We start from the raw sequence: 22,735 nt of genomic DNA on the forward strand, positions 1-22,735 counted from the left end.
ATTTAAATTTCGACATAAAGTCGCGCACGAGGCCTGCGTCCATAATTTACGTTGTTGTTTTTGCGTTCTTCAGTCCGAACAATGTTTTGATGCAATACTATACTATCCTATGCAAGCCCCTTCACCTCCGAAAAAATATTGCAACTTGCTTCCTTTTGAATTTGCTTAACGTATCGATTTCTTGGTCTCATTCTACGATTTTTTCCCCACAAACTTTCCTCCAATACTGAATTGGCGATCCGTTGATGTCTCAGAATGTGTCCTATCAATCCAACCACTCTTTTGGTCAAATTATGCCGCAAATTTCTTTTTTCCCCGATGTTCAGTACCTCCTCATTAATTACATGCTATCGAGCTCTTCTCCCCAATTCTATTCAATACTTCCTCACTGGTTATGTGATCTACCCATCTAATCTTCAGCAATGTTCTGTAGTACCACATATCAAAAGTTCCTATTCTCTTCTTGTCTAAACTATTTATCATCCTCTTTTTCACTTCCACATATGGTTACGCTCCAGACAAATAGCGTCAGAAAAGATTTCATCGCAGTAAATCGATATTCGGTGCATACAAATTTCTCTTCTTCAGAAATGCTTTACTCCTCATTGCCAGTCTATATTTTATATCTTCTTTCCTTCAGCCATTATCTGTTTTGTAACTGCCCAAACAGCAAAATTCATCTACTACCTCTTCAGAATCGCCTGATTTCATTCGACTACATTCCATTATTGTTCTGCTTTTGTTCATGTTCATCTTATATCCTCCTTTCATCCAAAATGTGCCGATCCGATGGCGGGGTGTGGATATGGCGAATGAGCGGTGAACGTCATCTGTCAGCGTCTGTATTGACAACAGTACAATTCGGAGGTGGTGGTGTTATAGTGTGGTTGGTTGGTTGGTTGGTTGGTTTGGTGAAGGAGACCAGACAGCGTGGTCATCGGTCTCATCGGATTAGGGAAGGATGGGGAAGGAAGTCGGCCGTGACCTTTCAGAGGAACCATCCCGGCATTTGCCTGGAGCTATTTAGGGAAATCACGGAAAACCGAAATCAGGATGGCTGGACGCGGGATTGAACCGTCGTCCTCCCGAATGTGAGTCCAGTGTCTAACCACTGCGCCACCCCGCTCGGTGTTGTTATAGTGTGGTCGTGTTTTCCATGGAGGGGGCTGGCACCCGTTGTTGTTTTGCGTGGCACTATCACAGCACAGGCCTACACTGCTGTTTTAAGCACCATTTTGTTTCCCACTGTTGAAGAGCAATTCGGGGATGGCGACTGCATCTTTCAACACGATCGAGCACCTGTTCATAATGCACGGCCTGTGGCGGAGTGGTTACACGACAATAACGTACCTGTAAAGGACTGGGCTGCACAGTGTCCTGACCTGAATACTATAGAACATCTTTGGGATGTTTTGGAACGCCGACTTCGTGCCAGGCCTCACCGACCGGCATCGATACCTCTCCTCCGTGCAGCACTCCGTGAAGAATGGGCTGCCATTCCCCAACAAACCTTCCAGCACCTGACTGAATGTATGCCTGCGAGAGTGGAAGCTGTCATCAAGGTTAAGGGTGAGTCAACACCATACTGAATTCAAGCATTACGGGTGGAGGGCGCCACGAGATTTTAGTCATTTTCATCCAGGTGTCCGAATACAAATGGTCCAAATGGCTCTAAGCTCTATGGGACTTAAGATCTGAGGTCATCAGTACCCTAGACCTAGAATTACTTAAACCCAACTAACGTAGGACATCACACACATCCATGCCCGAGGCAGGATTCGAACCTGCGACCTTAGCAGCAGCGCGATTCCGGACTGAAGCGCCTAGAACCGCTCAGCCACAGCGGCCGGCAGGTGTCCGGATACTTTTTATCACATAGTGTATATCAAATAACATAATAATTATGATTTTTTTAAATCGGGTGATTCTTTTCAATACACCCTGTATTGTAAATGAAGGCATTTTCTTTCGTATGAGGAATTAAGGGAATTTTTCTTTTTCTTTTAAAAATTTTGAAATATTTTTACTCTTAATGTATAGTGTTTGTTCGTTTGTGCCCTCATGGGTTTTGTGTTTCGTTTGGGAGGTCTTGTGAGGATCGACTTCACTTAAAATGTGTCAAATATAATGGTATAACAACAAGGGTTTGTTGTTTTTAAGCGACCCATTACAGCAGTGTATACGACGAGCTCGCAGTCGCACTGCCCAAATACCCCTGCATAACTGAAAATGAGAAGAAACAACGACGGTACAGGCTGTCGAGCGGTCACACATTCCTAGGTGGAGCACAGCCATCAGCCCACAGCAGCGCAGCTGGAGACCCCTACTTGCGCGGGCATTACGCTGTGGGCACATTCTGCCACTGACGCCCCACGCGTGATTATACGGGCGAGGAATATCCCATTGCAGCGCCGCGGTGCTTTGTTGTGAGTGACGCGCTCCACGTGCGGCGCCAGCGCGCGACGCCCTAATCGGCCCTCTTTAAATAGGAGCGACCCGCCCTGCTGCGTCTCTCCGCGTCTGTTATTACGAGCTCGGCGCCGTGTCGCCATACCGCCGCCGCCGCCCCCGCCGCCCCCGCTGCTCCAGAGCTATGCCGCAGCACTCGTGGCGTTCGAGAGCAACGCCACCGATCAAGCGGTCGCTCACCCCGACGCAGTAGCATACTTATCGGCTTGGCAGCCACTGTGTACTCCTAGCTTTACGCAGCCTCCCTTACACCACACTCTGTGTGTGACTTGTGTTGAGTTTCAGTCTCTCTAACATTCATCGGTCGTGGTCTCATTTGTCTTGTAACATTGTCCCGTGTCATTATCAAAATATTTCATAGCAATCTCCTCCTACAGTGATGCGACAAATGCAGATCACAGTGCCATGGGTTTGATCAGAGTTTATTACTTCATCCGCCCTCTCCCTTCACCCCTCCAAATATTACCATGCTTGTAGCGTACTTCAGTCGTCTAGGATTTAGTAATAATAACAATAATAAAATATTTAAAATGTTTTAATATAATAGTAATAATTGTTATTACATGCATGTTTGAAAGAGAGAGTGTTGATGATCCGAAGCTGTACGATATACTTCGAAATTTGTTAGCGAATTCCTTTACTGGGTCTCGACCTCAGCACGTATTCCCATAGTCACTATTTTTGGTCGATCTATACCTAATACAGCCGATGTCAAGAAATTTGCAGTCAGTGTATAAATTTCGAAATAATAATTACATCATTTATAACAATAGTTTGTTTACATTGATATGGTGAGCATATCGTTCAGTTGCAGCTTGTGGCTTATTCGGGGATGGGGGAGAGGGTCGATGAAGGGTGAGAGGGTGAAGAATATTATTACAGTTCGTTAGTCACTTGCAACTTCTTTTAAATGTAACTTGCCGTCACCCCCTCTGTTTACTGTCATTGGTGCCTATGACTGTAATGATAACAATAACACACAATGTATGAAATGTTCTACTATAATACGAGAGTTGCCCAGAAAGTAATGCACTGCATTTTTTCTTCAGCAGTTCTTTATCGAACATAATGAGAATTGTAAAAATGAAAGAATGGTGTTTTATCTACATGTCCTATTTTTCCACGTAATCTCCATCGTGTTCTATGGCCTTTCTCCAGCGCGAAGACAAGGGCGTGTGTGCCCTTAGGCACCATTCCTTGTCCTTACAGCGGAGCCAGTGGTTCACTGTGTGAATCACCTCCTCATTGTCCTCAAAACGTCTTCCACGAATGGCATCCTTTAATGGCCAAAAAAGTGGAAGTCCAAGCGAGCTACGTCAGGTCTGTCAGGTGTGACAGCCGTGGATGGTCTTCCCGACCGCTGGAAATCTCCGCCGAACCGCCTTCTGATGACCTCACCTCCCGTGCCCAGGGACTAATGTATTCCTGTCGACAGTAGATGCTCCATAGACTTGGCACAAGCGTTTGTGAACATTCCCCACAGTTCCTTTCTCTGCAGTGAGAAATTCAATGACGGCACATTGCTTGTAACGTACATCATCTACAGGGGCCACTTTGAAACGGCCCTGCACTTACGCTATCTGTCGGAAGTGACGGAAACTTGGCGCACTGACTCAGGAGACTTCAGATAATACATACGTAGCGTTTCGCATTCGTAGTATTGTTTTCGGCTAAGAAAAAAATGCGATGCATTACTTTCTAGCCAACCCTCGTAATTTGTTTAAAAGAGTGCCTAGTACATCGCATTCGGTTCTTGCAGGTGGGTCTCAATAAAATGTTAATTGATACGCATATTCTGATTTATTTGCATGACAAAAATGAGACAGGTAAAAATTAAGGCAAAGACATTCAAAACCTCTCATTGATAGTCAATTCTTTATTCACAATAATGGAAAACTGTGGCGACTTGATATCAAGCATTTAATAATGGCAACCTGTATAAACACAAATCTGATGAATCTAATATGAGGCTCAGGGGGAAAAACTAAGGATCAATTGTGCAAGTACCAAGTAATTGCCATGGAATTAGTTAGCATAGAATACAACTACTTAAGGTAATGCTATAACCATTGAAGGTAATACATGCAATTTTAGAAGGCAAATAATTGAAGTACCAAGTAATTGTCATGGAGTTGGTTAGAGCAGAATACAACTACTCAAGGTAATGCTATAACCATTGAACGTAATACATGCAATTATTGATGGCAATATGTAGATTTATTTGCTGTTGTGGTTTTTGGAAGCAAACTGTTAATGACATCGCAAGGCAAATCTTCAGAGTGAGGCTTTGAGATTGTAAAACTCTAAATTACCTCGAGATTCCCTACGTATTATGCAGCAGCGGCTTGGTCTCACCGTAATGTAGCTGTCAGTGACTGAAGTACTGTGAGCTCAGTCAGGGTAAGGAGCAGCGGCTCTCTCCTGTGGCAAAGTGCTAGATGGCCCAAACATTTTCTAAATCTCCCAAACACTTCAGATCAGCTAGTGGCTCAGGCTGACAAAGTTACCGGAGTGACAGCAGTCCTCCAGGATGAGAGGATAAGATCTGAAGTTGATAGACACGAAGTAGAAAAAGAAGTGAATTGAAGTGACTCCCGTGAAAAATCGGGTCAGAAAGCAACCTCAGTTTGCCACATTTTTCGAATATCCTCAATTTTATTGGCTGGACTCTGAACCTCCCAAGCTCTGACCGATCAAAACGCTCCTCTAAGAGTATAGGTCTCCTTCTCTGGGCTATATTTTATTTGCTTAACCAATTATTTCCTTCCTACCATACTCATCTAAACAAAGTTGTTCCTTACTATTCCTGTCTCTCTCATCAGCCAATGGGGCTGTTTCCCTCCAGCTCTGTCATTCTTTTCTGTCGCTGTGGAAAATGTTTCGACGAACTGATATCCATTGAGCTTATATCAAGCTTCTTGCAAGAGATACACATTCGGTAAACAAAGTTTTTGCAAGAACTACAGGGCCTTCTTTTCACTTGCAAGATAGCGACCTCTAATGACTCTCCCAAAAGTCATCTTCCTATGTTTGGCTGATAAATTCCTCCACACTCCACTTTATAACAACATTTGAGTGAGCAGCTGCTACAGGGTGCCCTAAGTGTTGTCCATTTGCATGGCACTGCCATTGGGTGCACAGAGATATATGCCGGGCCTGGCCGGGTGCACAGAGATATATGCTGGGCCTGGCCGTGGCAATGACCACTTTCCCTCGCTAGCCTTCAAGGACGGACTCAGTGGGGTTCCTGATTGTTCTGGTACTTGGCTCTGTAGGCGTATTACCCAGTGTCCTTTCAAGAACATTCACTTTTTTCCAACCAGCACATCAGATTACTGCGGAAATTGAGAATCACTCGCACATTTAATATCAATTCATTTCTCCTACTGTAATTAATTATTCAGGACGAAGGTGGTGCTCTACTATACTCTGATATGAATTTTCATATTCTGCATGGCTGTTTCGATAAACAGTCCTGTAAAAATCTCTGTGGGGTAAGTTCCAAGAAATTTAAATTCAGAATTTTCGTCAAAAAATTAGATAAGCACATGTGTCACGCAATTGATTCAAGAACTGTAACAGCAACAAATTTTTACAACATAGTCATCAAAATTTACAAAACATAAAATCGAAGTGTGCGTTCATGTTCATTAGTATTTTACTTATCTCAAAAATTGAGAACACAAGTCTCCAGATCACGGCAATGCAAGCATGTTTTCGCCGACTACGTTTGGGAAGTCACTTTTTTTTCGTAATAGTCTTGTCTCCCTTTCTAGATTAGCTTCATCTGCTTCTTGTGGCTTGTCTGTCATACCTCTCGTCTCGCAAGCCACGTCGAATTAGTTGCCTGCAGTGGGTGCTGTCACCCTTTGAATGAGTAGCTGGCTAGAATGCAGCTCAGCTCAGCTCCATTGTGTCATTTTCTTGTGGTTCCTCTAGCGGCCTACAACGGTACAGTAGTGGTTAGGGGTTTTCTAAGTGGAACACAAATGCACACATCTACCTGCAAACAAACAAAAAAAAACAGAAGAATTAATTGCTTTAATATTTTTCAGTGTGGTAATTAAAACTTTAGAAATACCTCTCGTATGTTCGTGTCTACCTTACGCACATACATATCTTATTCCCTAAATGATTCCAAATTGTACCGAAGCCTTTCTTAAAGTGAAGAAACACACCATCCTGAGCTCCGGTAGCTACTGCCTTGTGTGTGTCATGAACTACCAGTGTAAGATGGATTGCACACGATCGGTGCTTGTGGAAATCATGTCGATGCCTACATAGAAGTAGCTTGTTTTCCAGAAAAATCATCATACACAGCACTATGTGTACCAAGTCTCTACGAAAAATTGACGTCAGTGTAACAGGAATAAAGTTACGTGCATCGGTCTTGCACCCTTTCTCGTACATTGCAAGGAACTGTTTTCTGTTTCCCTTTTTCAATCGTATACATATTCTGTTATTCAAACATCCTATGTTAAACTCATGTAGAAGATGGCCCAGATCCTCCACTTCTTCATTGTTTTATTTAAAGGGCAACCTACCAGAACCTGTGATCTGCTTTTCAATACCGCCCTCACTTATTTTTCTGTCTATCATTTTCGCATCTGTGTTGCTATAAAACGTAGGGACTACATGCTTCAATGTATCACCTTCCTTGTCTGTACCATAATGGTTAGAGGTCTGCTTGGACTGGGAAAATTCTATCCACATCCGAAACACACCCGCAAATCCCTCGTCTGGATTCGCATCCACAAGTCTTTTATCCGTATCCACGGACATTAAAAATTTGAAAATCGCTTTAATCCGTTTGGTACGCTGTACCTATGATGATACCCTCGCTCTCGGCCTGAATACTTGTTTACTGAAGTCGGACGTCAAAATTTATCAGCGATTTCGGAGCAAGTGCATAGAGTGGGCACCGTCGCTTCCTGTATGCCTACCCCCAACCAACCCCATCGTCAACTTAACAAGACGTCACCCACACATCATCTCTCACCGCGTAACCATCCTCCTCCTACGCGAATTTTAAAACGAAATGTGTAAGATAAACTTAAAAAATGTCTACTTTACCTTAGATACTTCCCTGAAGCGAATCCTAATCCTACAAATTTTTCCGTGATCTATCCATACGTGGAACAGCTATTCGTCCCTCCATCATTTCAAACGAAATATATTGGGTGGCATAAGTCAGTTGTCAAGAACAGTCTTTAGATTTTGTTATGCCTAGCATAGTGATAGTCAGTTCCGAACTTGACTAAAGCATTGTAACCACCAGTAAGTTGACACTAACAGTTTGAGACTACGCTGTTTGCTGTTATCTGAGAAACAAATAATAGAAAGTTAACTACAGAACAGCTGGTATTTGTTTCGCAAACATAACCATAGTTACCGAGATATTCGTCATTTACTTATGAGTCGTTTACCAAACTCGCAAATTACATTTAAGATTTGAAGAGGTTGGGTCGGTGGCAGAGCTTCCTCGTTCAGGTCAGCCATAGTTTGCTTTTACTACAGAAGAAATCTTAGTGATGTCACGGATTTTTTTGTGCAATCACCGACCAAGTGTCAAGTAAAAGCGTTCAAGGAGTAAGGAAAATGGAAATGAGCGTTTGGCGTCATTGGCCGGGAGGCCCCTCGCGGGGCAGGTCCGGCCGCCATATCGCAGGTCTTATTACATTCGGCGCCACATTGGGCGACCTGCACGCCGGATGGGGATGAAATGATGATGAACACAACACAACACCCAGTCCCTGAGCGGAGAAAATCTCCGACCCAGCCGGGAATCGAACCCGGGCCCAGAGGACGGCAATCCGTCACGCTGACCACTCAGCTACTGGGGCGGACAAGGAGTAAGGAGAAGCACGTAAAAGCCTAGAAGAATGCAGAAGAGGCTGAGTTTGAGAAAATATGGGCATACTTTACTTCAAGGCATAAGTGACGATCATCCGGACAGTGGTAGGGGATCCTACGAGTTGTACACAATCCGAGAAGAAGCCTATCTAAAGTTATACAAAAGCCTTCTTCGGAGCGACTTAGCGATTATTAGGGTGAATGGTAGAGTGAACAGACACAGCCGTATATAGTGCAGTTCTACGAATCACCATATGACGATGAAGAGAGAGTTAAACTTTCCTGGCGTGAGTGTACGGGCAGGAATTTCAGTGTTTAACTGACGGAGCCTTTTTTTTTTTTTTTTAAAAAAAAAAAAAAAAAGATACTGTCAATTACCCAGACACACTTCAGGAAGTTTTATTAGAACTGGAAAATAGTCTACTTTTTTAAAATCTGTAGCCGGTTAAGGAAAAGTTGATATGGAATCAAGATGGAACACCTCACATTATGGGTTTATTGTGCGACACTTTCTACATGAAAACTTGGATGAATGGATTGGCAGATGGGGTATCAGGTATCACACCAATGGATTTAATCGTCTTGGGTATGTTACAAGACTTATCCCGTCAAGATTCGTGATGTTGACCATTTGAAGGAACGAATCGATTCAAAATTTTAAAATCTACAATCCTGGAAATTTTGCTGTAAAATGTGTACATCGGTGTTGAAAAGAGGCTATGTTTTGTTTTGAGCAGCATGGAAACTACTTTGAGCATCTTTGCAGGTTCACTGAACTCTACATGCATTTTTGTGTTGGTGATAAATTTGCATTTTTCTTTGATTAGTTATTGCACCAAACGCTTTTTTGACAGCTGACATGTAAGTCGCTGAACTGCACAATACCTAATGCATATTTTAATTAAATACAAAACCACACTGAGAATCTATATTTAACTAAAAATATGATGTTTTTAGATTGAGCTTATCCATTACGGATATTTTAGAACCCTCGACTGTTAACTGAATGTAAATTCATTAAACTGCAACCAGTCACTTGTTTGAATAATTATTTATTATTCCATAACCGGTTTTCGAACCATTTCAGGTTCATCTTCAGATGGTTTCTGGACGTTATATCATTATTTCTAGCGTAAAGCTGGGTGCTGGTCTGTGACAAGAGGATGGAACACGCTTTCATGTGTCGTCATGATTATTGTTTATCTGTCGATATGGATGTAAATTTAGTTTTTCACTTACTGCGACAGTATGGGTGGCTTCTTTCCCGTTAGTGTCTATCTGTAAGCTTTCATTTTGATGGCCAGTTGGTATATCACTTCACACACTTTTTCACAATCTATATTAATTTACACTGAGACAGAGAAATTTTTCCAGCATCTAGCATGTACTATACAACTGAAACAAAGATCTTGACAAAAAGATATAGCATAGGCCTACTTTGCACAGAAATGTAATTTGTTCTTGTTTGCATGTATTAAAGTCGATATAAGGGCAAATACTGTAATCAGACGTGATAACATGAGAGCACAAAATAAAATAAATAAATAAATCACTATAAGAACAAACTCCAAGTGATCTGATGTCTTATTCATATTCTTATGTTAATGTAGAATACAGTCAATTCATGAGGAAATATTTTAATCAAGATTGGCATTGACGTGAATGCCATATAGGTGACTTGCGTACAATGTCCCATTAGCGTGTATCGTGTTTCACATTTTTCGATGGTTGTTAAAATTCCATTCGTGGCTATTTAAATGGGCAGATAGCAGTGATTCCCTCTTGTATGCATGTGCTAAATGTACAATTGCATATATCAGAAAGTAAAATAATGTGGTTCCAACGTGCCACGAGTTGTCCATCGAAGTTCGGCCGTCTGTTTGATCTCTGCGCGATGTTGTCATCTTGAAGACTCCGCAATCTGTACAGTATGCGATATACGGTCCACTTTTTTACTTGTACTACCCCTACCCGATTTTCCTGGACATAGACGGGGCATTTAACGCTAAACTTCTATTTTTATTTCTGACAACGCCGTTCTTAAGACGTTCTATGTGAGCTGCAGCGTACAAAATCTCAGACAGCAATGCCTTAGGTGCTGTATTAATTCTTTCTAGTGGTTTATAATGAATGCGAAAGGGGAAAGACGAAGTTTTATAAGACCTATTACACTTAGTTTGTCATATTTCTTACTCTTACGAATTACACTTGGCAGATCCTTAAGGACGCCAAAGAATGTCTCTTTAATAATTGTAGCCTGTAGATAATTTCTGATCTGGCGGACCAACGTGCTGAATTTGGCGTCTTTAGCCTTACCACGGAAATATCCACGGAACGAGTTTCTAAATCCTACTGCTGTAGCATGTGACCAAACAAACTTGTAGCTGTGCTTAACTGTTTCGAAATACGGGGTTGTTTCTTAATTAGTCTCTTATCCTACATAGCGTCGTTAAAGACTAAATTTAAGTTGTGACTCGATTCTTTTTTGCACACCATTATATACCTCACTCGTGATGGATGTTCCGTCATAGGCTTGGCCGAAAAGCGTGCTTGCATTTAGTCCCCTCCGTTCTGTATATTCAATTAACTGACTGTTGTATGTGATGACAGAATGATCGTTGACCCGGGTAAAGGAGATAAATGATTCATGTGTCTGTAAGTCAGAATGGATTTCCAAAAAATTCTTTCTTATTTTAACGAAACGGAAGACTTTTCTTGATTGGTCGCCTTTACTAATTTTTCCACTTTTCCTACTCATTCTGATTTTACTCGTTTTTTCCTATTTCTTTGCTACTATTATTTGTAAAGGCACTTTATCCTCGGGGGCATTGCCCTAGTCGTCCCTGTCTAGCGTTGACTCCGATTTTATAGCTATATAGTTGCCTTAATCGTGCGGTGAATGTTTTCCGCGCATCCTCTTGGAGTAAACAACATATCGCGACGCGACGCAGTTCTCAACAATACAGAAGTCTCTGCAACGGTCCACGCCGTTGCTTAGCATCAGTTCGGCACGAGACGAATGGCGAGCAACATGAATGTGTCCGTTCCCAGTCAACATCACCTTGAGAAAACCGTGAAACGCAGCCAGAGCTCCGAGCAACGACAGCAATCAGAAGGTAAGCTACCAGAAAATTTCTGATTTCCGCCAGTCCATGGCATGCGAAACACAGGAGTCAAATCTACTGCATTTTTCTGCGGACGCATAACATAAAATCTTAAATAATTTTATAATAAATTCTTAAATTGCCCGCATCTCGTGGTCGTGTGGTAGCGTTCTCGCTTCCCACGCCCGGGTTCCCGGGTTCGATTCCCGGCGGGGTCAGGGATTTTCTCTGCCTCGTGATGGCTGGGTGTTGTGTGCTGTCCTTAGGTTAGTTAGGTTTAAGTAGTTCTAAGTTCTAGGGGACTGATGACCATAGATGTTAAGTCCCATAGTGCTCAGAGCCATTTGAACCATTTGAATTCTTAAATAATGTAATGAATATGGAGATCTTAGACAACGCAGTTATATTGAGGTTAATTTCATTCTGTAAAGCAGTCATCGAGACTGTTTTGAAAGCTTTCTCTTGAGGCAGTTTGTGTTGGAGAAGCATAAATTTTATAAATCTTTTAATACAGATAAATCAGAATGATACATAACACACATTCTCGCACGAAGTGTCCGTGTCTAGAGATCTCTGTATTCGCTCATATAGACACTGTTCGACAAATCGAATATTTCACCATGGTATCTGGAAATACGCACTTCGCACCTATATATATCATTAGAAATAATGTATTCATCCAAGATTTTATGACGATTATAGACGCATTTCAAATATTAGCCCGTATTTTCGTCAGAAAACTAATTCGTCTTTTAAATGACAAATGTTTTACAAACGAAATTAAATGCTTCTTGAAATTATTGTTTCTGAATACACATATTGAAATAAGTAGATGAGGCTTCGTCTTTGTGCCAGTGCAATTCATACTCTCAGTTCCAGCGCAGTGGGCCTACGTTACCTTAGATCTTTGTCTCTACAGTAGTGAATAGGGACAGGTCGCTGGAATTCGAGCAGCTAACACGCTGAGATTTGTCGTTGCCAACTTCGGCTAGCAAATGACACTGAGCACAGTAGATCTCACACTACAATCGTCGTTGTTTACTACTGCACGTCGTTTCACTGATAAATATTTTGAAGTAGTGAGTGTCATGTGTTCGTAACCTCTTACGCCATTTCTTAGCCCCTGATTCACGCAACAAGCATTAATCCCACACCCTCAAAAGACTGTCGGGGCAGTTGCTGATGGGAGCAGCTGTTTCGATAAAAGTCGAAGTAGTGTAAATGACTTCGTACTGATAGTCGCCAGCCGCTGTGGCCGAGTGGTTCTAGGCGCTTCAGTCCGGAACCACGCGGCTGCTACGGTCGCAGGTTCGAATCCTGCCTCGGTCATGGATGTGTATGATGTCCTTAGGTTAGTTAGGTTTACTTAATTCTAAGTCTAGGGGACTGATGACCTCAGATGTTAAGTCCCATAGTGCTTAGAGCCATTTGAACCATTTTTGAACTGATAGTCAGTTGCTTCTGGTTGCTTCCAGTATTGTGTGCAACACAACAAATCAATAAATTTTAATAACGTCAAGTTCAGTTACATTTCTGGGATCTTTAATTTCACGGATTACGTCGACAATCGTTTAGGGTTTCATAGACGGACGGAACACGACGTCGTCTGCTAGCTGACGGAATGATTACTTCCATGAGTCACTTTGATTCTTTTAATATAGGAAAGACTTTAAATGAATGCCAATAATGTAATACCAATAATATAATACCAACAGCCTTTATTTTGGTTTTATTTGTTAGACAACCAGTCTCGACACTCATCATGTCATCTTCAATCCTGCGTATATCGAGTATGCCCGTTGGAAAAAAATCTTCGAGACCAGTTGACAGTGCTGCATTGGTTCGTAACACGAGAGTGCTCGATATACGCAGGCCTGAAGATAACATTATGTAATGTTGAAATTGGTTGCCTAATACATAAAACCAAAATAATGGCTGTTGGTATTGTATGGTTGGAAAATGGACCAGCCGAAGTCCTGCACTCCAGACATAGGACGGAATTACATTTATTCAAATAAATTATCGATTTTACTCATTTTTCATTGTAATTTCTCCACTTTTTTTATTTTTTAGCCTGTCCACGCCCTCGTAATTTACATTCCGTTGACTCTGAACTTAGGCAACAATTATTACCACATTTTAATAGAACATTCCTTGTCATATTCTTGATACGTTCCATAAGTTACAATTATCTGCCGAGCTTAAAGAAACCGATTTCGTAAATTTATTAGTGGAACATTCCCGCAACGCTGAGAAGTCAAATGAGGTCGTTACATACTGTCGTCACATGCCACATATTGTCAAACGTCTGTTAAATAGTGCAACATTTGTTTACTGTGAAACCAAGGGCACTTAAATGCTGTGTGTGTGTGTGTGTGTGTGTGTGTGTGTGTGTGTGTGTGTGTGTGTGTGTGTAAGTAAGTTAGCTGAAGTGTATGTTATCAGGATAATGCGTCATGGACGCTGCCACGCAGAGCTATCACCATGACGTCTAACTGCACATGGTCCAGAAACTAATTAATGTTCCTGGAACATCTGCATCTGATGATGGGACTGCAGTGACTTGAAAACTAATTAATGGTGCAATAAATAATCTTTACTCTGGCTTGTGCGCATAGAATGAGGGCCCTTAAGGTAGTATTTAATGTTTGGGAGCAGAAAAGGGCTACAACTGATGTCTGATGAGTATGGAGAATGGGACAACATTGGAGTATTACTACTGGCCAAAAATTAAGGAGCAGGCAAAGAAATGTGAGCAAGTGCATTATCGTGATGAACAGGTTCTCGATTGTTTTGCTACAAATTCAGGCGATTTTTCGTATCGCCTCACGCTAACGGCCTGCTTTTAGACGCTTATACCATTCGTAAAGCCGCGTTTTTCGTGCAACAGATTTACCAAGCATTATTTAATATGTATAAAGCTTCTCTGCATATTATTCCGTTTTTAAATCAAAACATAACAGAAATTATCTGACCCATTTGTATACAAAATTAATAACCGTTGATCGTACCAAATCGTACGTCACATTTCTGACTTCTATTTATTTATTGACACGTCACGTTCCGTAGGACCAAATTGAGGAGCAAATCTCCAAGGTCATGGAACGTGACAGTACATGAAATTAAAACATAAAAGTAATAACAGATAAAAATAAATGCTTATGAATCCGAAAAAAGTCAGTCCATAGCTTAAGTAAACGTAATCAACAATACAATAAGAATCAGCTTAATTTTTCAAGAAACTCCTCGACAGAATAGAAGGAGTGACCCACGAGGAAACTCTTCAGTTTCGATTTGACAGCGCGTGTACTACTGCTAAGATTTTTGAATTCGAGTGGTAGCTTATTGAAAATGGATGCAGCACTATACTGCTCACCTTTTTGCACAAGAGTTAAGGACGTCCGATCCACATGGAGGTTTGATTTCTGCAGAGTATTAATCGAGTGAAAGCTGCTTATTCTTGGTAACAAGCTAATATTGTTAACAAGAAATGACAGTAAGGAATGTATATATGTCAAAATACCAAGCCTCGTGAACAGTGGTCGACAAGAAGTTCGTGAACTTACACCATTTATTGCCCGAACCGCCCGTTTCTGAGCCAAAAATATTCTTTTATAATGGGACGAGTTACCTCAAAATATAATACTATACGGCATAAGCGAATGAAAATAAGCAAAGTAGACTAATTTTCGTGTCGGACGATCACTCACTTCTGATACCGTTCGAATAGTAAAAATGGCAGTATTAAGTCTTTGAACACGATCCTGAAATTGGGCTTTCCACGAGAGCTTACTGTCTATCTGAACATCTAGAAATTTGAACTGTTCAGTTTCACTAATCATATGCCTATTCTGTGAAATTAAAACGTCAGGTTTCACTGAATTGTGTGTTAGAAACTCTAAAAACTTAGTCTTACTGTGATTTAGCGTTAGTTTATTTTCTACAAGCCATGAACTTAAGTCATGTACTGCACTATTTGAAACTGAGCCAATGTTGCACACAACATCCTTTACTACCAAGCTAGTGTCATCAGCAAACAGAAATATTTTAGAGTTACCCGTAATACTAGAGGGCATATCATTTATATAAATAATGAACAGGAGTGGCCCCCACACTGATCCTTGGGGCATCCTTCACTTGACAGTACCCCACTCACACACCATATCGCAGCCGTTATCAACATTGTGAATAATTACCTTTGCTGCCTGTTGCTAAAGTAAGAGGTAAACCAATTGTGAGCTACTCCTCGTATTCCGTAATGGTCTAACTTCTGGAGCAATATTTTGTGATCAACACAATCAAATGCCTTAGTTAAATCCCATCCAGTACCTCACAGAGAAAAGAGAATATAGCATTTTCTGTTGTTAAACGACTTCTAAAGCTGAACTGTACATTTGTTAGTAAATCGTGTGACAAAATGGTCAATTATCCTTACAAACACAGCTTTTCAATAACTTTTGCAAACAGTGACGGCATAGAAACTGGTCTAAAATTATGTACATTATCCCTTGCTCCCTTTTTATAAAGCTTAACATCCCATATGGTTAACACTGTATAGATAAGTTTCACACACGTTTGCCAAAATAACGACGAAACAATTGGGCGAATTGGACGACCACAACATGCGAAATTACAAAATTCCTGTTACTTTTTGAACACAACTTGTATGAGTTATTCCGAGAAAAAAGGAGGCAGAAGGGTATGTTGCCATTATAAGGCCTTACAAATATCGACAACGCATCTATCTGCTCCAGGACTTTGTAACCAACATTGTACCAATCCGTCCAAAATGTATACTGTGTGATACGGACACCCGTATGTAATCCGAATATGAGCACTAGATGTCACGAGAAGCGGACCCGTTAGTGCAGATGGAGGCAGGAGGTATTCTGTTATCATTAGAGAAGCTGTAACAATTATTACACTCCATCCTTGGCATGTTGGTACAGCAGCCTTATTGCTGCTGCTATTTACAAAACAGTTTTAGATTGCCCTATGTTCTGTATTAACTCATGCATGACGCATTTCGACCGCATGGGAAATCGTCAGTTTATGATAAAAATCGAAAATGCTGTGCTAAAAAGCATCCGTCAAAGATGTTATGATGCCGAATAAAGCGTATTAAAAGGTCATCTCATGGAGCAACAACAGGCACACCAGCGCAGAACAAGACCTCGCACTCAAATTGTGAACACAGTTGCACACTAGAACGGCGCCTCCGGCGCGGTTCTAATGTAGGGCTGTGTTACCAGCTGCTCTGCGCTGGTGAACCTGTCGTCGCCTCCATGAGGCTGCCTATTCACAAGACAGAACTTTACTGAGATCTTCTACTGGTATTAAGCCTCTGAACTGATATGATATTTTCACAGATGCATTCTGACAATCACTGTGCCTTACAATGGACATGAATTTTAGTCGTAATCTAATCCATTGGCCTACCAGTGCGCTCGGAAGGTCATCTGTTCTGTAACCTGTTACTATTACGAATATTGATCTGACTGTCCAAAATCAAATTTCATTTGCCGTACTTGCGATGAGCCATGCAAGACGGTATCTTGCCAATTTTCATAAAACTCTTCTGCAGCACAAAACTCGCGGTGTGCAATGCGAGTACGGAAACACATTCACAAAGGCAATGAATGAAAAATGAGGAAGTAAACTTAAAGACTGATAAATGTGAACAAAGACTCCAAGTTAAGCTATGCTTCATTAAACCCTAACAATACACCCTTGCATATAGTTCTCACAACTAGACAAGTTAGAAAATTTTCCTACGTACAATTACTTTGCTTGACACTTGTTTCAGTTATAAGACAAAACAATATGCATCCCGTGGTCGTGCGGTAGCGTTCTCGCTTCCCACGCCCGGGTTCCCGGGTTCGATTCCCGGCGGGGTCAGGGATTTTCTCTGCCTCGTGATGGCTGGGTGTTGTGTGCTGTCCTTAGGTTAGTTAGGTTTAAGTAGCTCTAAGTTCTAGGGGACTGATGACCGTAGATGTTAAGTCCCATAGTGCTCAGAGCCAAAACAATATACTGTAATATAAAATTTCTACACCAGCCTTCAAGCATACGTAGTGTTCTAACAATAAGAAACTACACAATTACGAATATATATAAAAACCTAGATTACCTTAGAAAACTTTCCTTCTGACATTCTTCGATCCATATCATCACAGTTTCACAAAATGTTTCCTCAGAATACGAGTATATTCATACAAAATCTCGAGAACAGACTTACAAAGAATGTGGTTATATCGATACCACGGAGATCGAGTAAATTTAGAAATTCGCATTTTCATTCACATTTATGACGAAAACTATTTGAAAATTGTAATGGCTATTAAAGCAGCCTCCTTTCAAGTGTTCCGACCTGAATCCAATGCAGCGTCAACAATATTATCGTCTCTGGTTTCGGCTCTTGAGGAAGCATGAGCTGTCATCCTTTGCAAGGTCTTTGACATCTCAACGAAATTCTCACCAGCAGAGTTCAAATGGTTCAAACGGCTTCGAGCGCTATGGGACTTAACATCTGAGGTCATCAGTCCCCTAGAACTTAGAATTACTTAAACCTAACTAACCTAAGGGCATCACACATATCCATGCCCGTGGCAGGATTCGAACCTGCGACCGTAGCGGTCGCGCGGTTCCAGACTGAAGCGCCTAGAACCGCTCGGCCACACCGACCGGCGCATAGTTCAAGCCATCGCACTAGTGAAGGGTGGACAGACCCCATATTGAAGTGTCCGGATACTTTCGATCGGATAGTGTATACTTAAAAGGCTAATAATTACTATCATCGATTGTAGGCAATCCATATGGAAGAAAAACGTAACATAGATGCAAGGTAATTATTACTACGGATACCTGCAGACATAAATAACACAGTCACATTAACGTACGTGTTCGTCGTCAACGTGGAGGAACCACTCACAGATAGCACTTTAAAGCACTAGCAGTGGAGGGTATACAAAGCGTGCCGGAGGGACACGAAGACAATGCATTCGTTACCGTAATACCGAAACACAGCGATTTATATGCCTTCCAAACGCGGCCGATCGATGGCTTTCCCACCAAGGGTGCAAGCATTTCCGAAACGACGAAGTTCGTAAACCGCCCACGCGGTTAAAGTATTCCGTGGATGCCAAAAAGGCGCTGCCCAAGGGGCCACTGAGGCAGCTGCAGTGCATCACGGACCATAGTCGCCCGAGTGCCTGTCCGCTCCGGTGTGGAGCCGTACAAAAAGAAAAAAGCTGGCCGGAGTGGCCTTGCGGTTCTAGGCGCTACAGTCTGGAGCCGAGCGACCGCTACGGTCGCAGGTTCGAATCCTGCCTCGGGCATTGATGTGTCTCATGTCCTTGCGTTAGATAGGTTTAATTAGTTCTAAGTTCTAGGCGACTGATGACAGAAGTTAAGTCGCATAGTGCTCGAAGCCATTTTTGAACGGACCATAGATGACAGGGGCGAACGACGACTGCGGACATGTGTACGGACGAATAGACGTGCAACTGTTGAGCAACTGATTGCGCACTCGAACTAAGGGGCTAATAACAGTGTCTCCTCAACAACCGTTCAGTGAACGTTCCTGCCTATGGATTTCCGCAGCGGGCTCCTGTTCGTGCACCCTTGTTGGCTGATGTTTATCGGCGACGAACGCTGGAATTTACACGTCACTGCCGCAACTGGACTTCCACTGAGTGACGACAAGTGCCGTTTTCAGATGAACCACGTTTTATCTTCCATCGTGGTGGTTGGCGTGTACGGCGTGGACCATCTGAAAGCAAAGAAGGAGGGAGCGTTGCGGTTTGGGGAAAGTTTTCGTGGCATTTCCTGAGTGATCTCGTCATTCTGGAAGGCAGTAAGGGTCAACACGAGTATGTATCTATCGTTGGGGATCATGTCCACCCCTGCATGCAGTTTTTTTCTCCTCTGCACGGTGACATGTACCAGTGGCGGCCAAACTCTCCGGATTTAAACCCAATCGAGAAACTGTGGGACCATCTCGACCAGGCAGTTTGCGCCATGGATCCTCAACTAACGTCACTGACCCTCTTCCTACGCGTCTCCCTGCGGTACGTGTTGTAAAAAGTGGTTATTGATGCTTTTAGCAGGTGTTCATAATAATGCGACTGGACAGTGGACATGCGGATATTTGTATTCGCGACCGAGCGAACAGTGGTGCAATGGTTAACACACTGGGCTCGCATTCGGGAGGACGATGATTCAAATTCGCGTCTGGTCATTCTGATTTAGGTTCCCCGTGATTTCCCTAACTCGCTTCAGGCAAATGTTGCAATGGTTCCTTTTAAAGGGCACGGCCGATTTTCTTCCCGATTCTTGAACCATTCAGTCTCTAATGAGCTCGATGTCGATGATACGAGGCGTGTTTTTTTTAAGTAAGTAGCGTTTTGAAATTTAAAAAAGACGTGCTAACATATCTCAATAATTTTATTTTTACATGAAAGCCTGTGCCTTTATCTACTTTTCTACATAAATTCCGTCAATAATGAGGCACTTGTCATAACGTTCTACCAGTTTTTGAATACCCTCCTCATAGATGTCTGCCGCCTGACTTTTTAACCACTGTATCACTACTGTTTTGACTTCGTCATCGTCTTGAAGACGCTCACCGCCCAGGTGTTTCTTCAAGTGCAGGAACAGCTGGGAGTCACTGGGCGCAAGATCGGGACTGTACGGAGGATGATCTAGAGTTTCCCATTGAAAAGATGTGATGAGTTGCTTGGTCTGATTCGCTACATTCGGACGGGCATTGTCTTGCAGCAAAACGATGCCCTTGCTCAACTTCCATAGACTGTTGCTTTGATTCTGGTGTGACGTAGGCTACCATGTTTCATCGCCCGTAACAATTTGGCTTAAGAAATCATCACCGTGATTGTGGTACCGCTCAAGGAAAGTCAATGTACTGTCTAAACGTTTGGTTTTGGGCACATCCGTCAACATTTTCGGTACCCAACGTAAGGACGATTTTCGGTAATTCAAGTGCTCCGTCACAGTGCCATACAAAACACTACGAGGAACATTAGGAAAGTCATCCTGCAAGGAGGAAATCGTAAAGCGTCTGTTTTCTCTCACCTTATTGTCCACTTCCTGCACCAAACTTTCATTAAGGACCGAACGAAGCCCCCTCCGTTGTTCATCATGCAGATTTGTGCGGCCATCTTTAAATGCTCTCACCCACTTTCTTACCATTCCATCTCTCATAATGTTATCTCCGTAAACTGCACAGATCTCACGATGAATATCGATCGCTTTTAGGCCTTTAGCACTAAGAAATCTTATAACAGCCCGTACTTCACAGTCGTCGGGACTCACGATTATCGGACGCATCTTAAACACTCAGTACACAACGTAAACAAGGAAGAATCAGACTGTAATGGCGTCAGTGCGTAGATTAAGGTACAGGCTTTCATGTAAAAACAAAATTATTGAGATATCTTAGCACGTCTTTTTTTAATTTCAAAACGGTACTTACTTAAAAAACACGCCTCGTACGTTAAACTCTAATCTTCCTTTTTTTCGTATTCACACAAACCTCTTCTACATCTACATCTACATTTACACTCCGCAAGCCACCCAACGGTGTGTGGCGGAGGGCACTTTACGTGCCACTGTCATTACCTCCCTTTTCTGTTCCAATCGCGTATGGTTCGCGGGAAGAACGACTGCCGGAAAGCCTCCGTGCGCGCTCGAATCTCTATAATTTTACATTCGTGATCTCCTCGGGAGGTATAAGTAGGGGGAAGCAATATATTCGATACCTCATCCAGAAACGCACCCCTCTCGAAACCTGGACAGCAAGCTACACCGCGATGCAGAGCGCCTCTCTTGCGGAATCTGCCACTTGAGTTTGCTAAACATCTCCGTAACGCTATCACGCTTACCAAATAACCCTGTGACGAAACGCGCCGCTCTTCTTTGGATCTTCTCTATCTCCTCCGTCAACCCGATCTGGTACGGATCCCACACTGATGAGCAATACTCAAGTATAGGTCGAACGAGTGTTTTGTAAGCCTCCTCCTTTGTTGATGGACTACAATTTCTAAGGACTCTCCCAATGAATCTCAATCTGGCACCCGCCTTACCAACAGTTAATTTTGTATGATCATTCCATTTCAAATCGTTCTGCACGCATACTCCCAGATACTTTACAGAACTAACTGCTACCAGTGTTTGTTCCGCTATCATATAATCATACAATAAAGGATCCTTCTTCCTATGTATTCGGAATACATTACATCTGTCTATGTTAAGGGTCAGTTGCCACTCCCTGCACCAAGGGCCTATCCGCTGCAGATCTTCCTGCATTTCGCTACAATTTTCTAAAGCTGCAACTTCTCTGTATACTACAGCATTATCCGCGAAAAGCCGCACGGAACTTCCGACACTATCTACTAGGTCATTTGTATATATTGTGAAAAGCAATGGTCCCATAACACTCCCCTGTGGCACGCCAGAGGTTACTTTAACGTCTGTAGACGTCTCTCCATTGAGAACAACATGCTGTGTTGCTGTTTGCTAAAAACTCTTCAATCCAGCCACACAGCTGGTCTGATATTCCGTAGGCTCTTACTTTGTTTATCAGGCGACAGTGCGGAACTGTATCGAACACCTTCCGGAAGTCAAGGAAAATGACATCTACCTGGGAGCCTGTATCTAATATTTTCTGGGTCCCATGAACAAATAAAGCGAGTTGGGTCTCACACGATCGCTGTTTCGGGAATCCGCGTTGATTCCTACGGAGTAGATTCTGGGTTTCCAGGAATGACATGATACGCGAGCAAGAAACATGTTCTAAAATTCCACAACAGTTCGACGTCAGAGATATAGGTCTATAGTTTTGCGCATCTGCTCGACGACCCTTCTTGAAGACTGGGATTACCTGAGCTCTTTTCCAATCATTTGGAACCTTCCGTTCCTCTAGAGACTTGCGGGACACGGCTGTTAGAAGGGGGGCAAGTTCTTTCGCGTACTCTGTGTAGAATCGAATTGGTATCCCGTCAGGTCCAGTGGACTTTCCTCTGTTGAGTGATTCCAGTTGCTTTTCTATTCTTAGGATGGTCAACGAGCGTATCAACGGACAACAGCACCGTTGGATGAGTTTGCGGAGACCAATGAGTTTTTCTGCAGCTGCACTGAATATTCATCTAGGATAAAAAGCAACACAGGCTCTGTGAAGGAATATGGGCAGAGATTAAGCAACAGGCCTGCTTTACTGAGAGTTTACGGGTACGGGGACAGCGTGGCGGGCCCGGCGACGGAAGGGGAGGCGGTTCGCCAGGCAAGGGGCAAGC

The sequence above is a fragment of the Schistocerca serialis genome, chromosome 7 (genome assembly GCF_023864345.2).
Source record: "Schistocerca serialis cubense isolate TAMUIC-IGC-003099 chromosome 7, iqSchSeri2.2, whole genome shotgun sequence".
NCBI classification, from domain to species: domain Eukaryota; kingdom Metazoa; phylum Arthropoda; class Insecta; order Orthoptera; family Acrididae; genus Schistocerca; species Schistocerca serialis.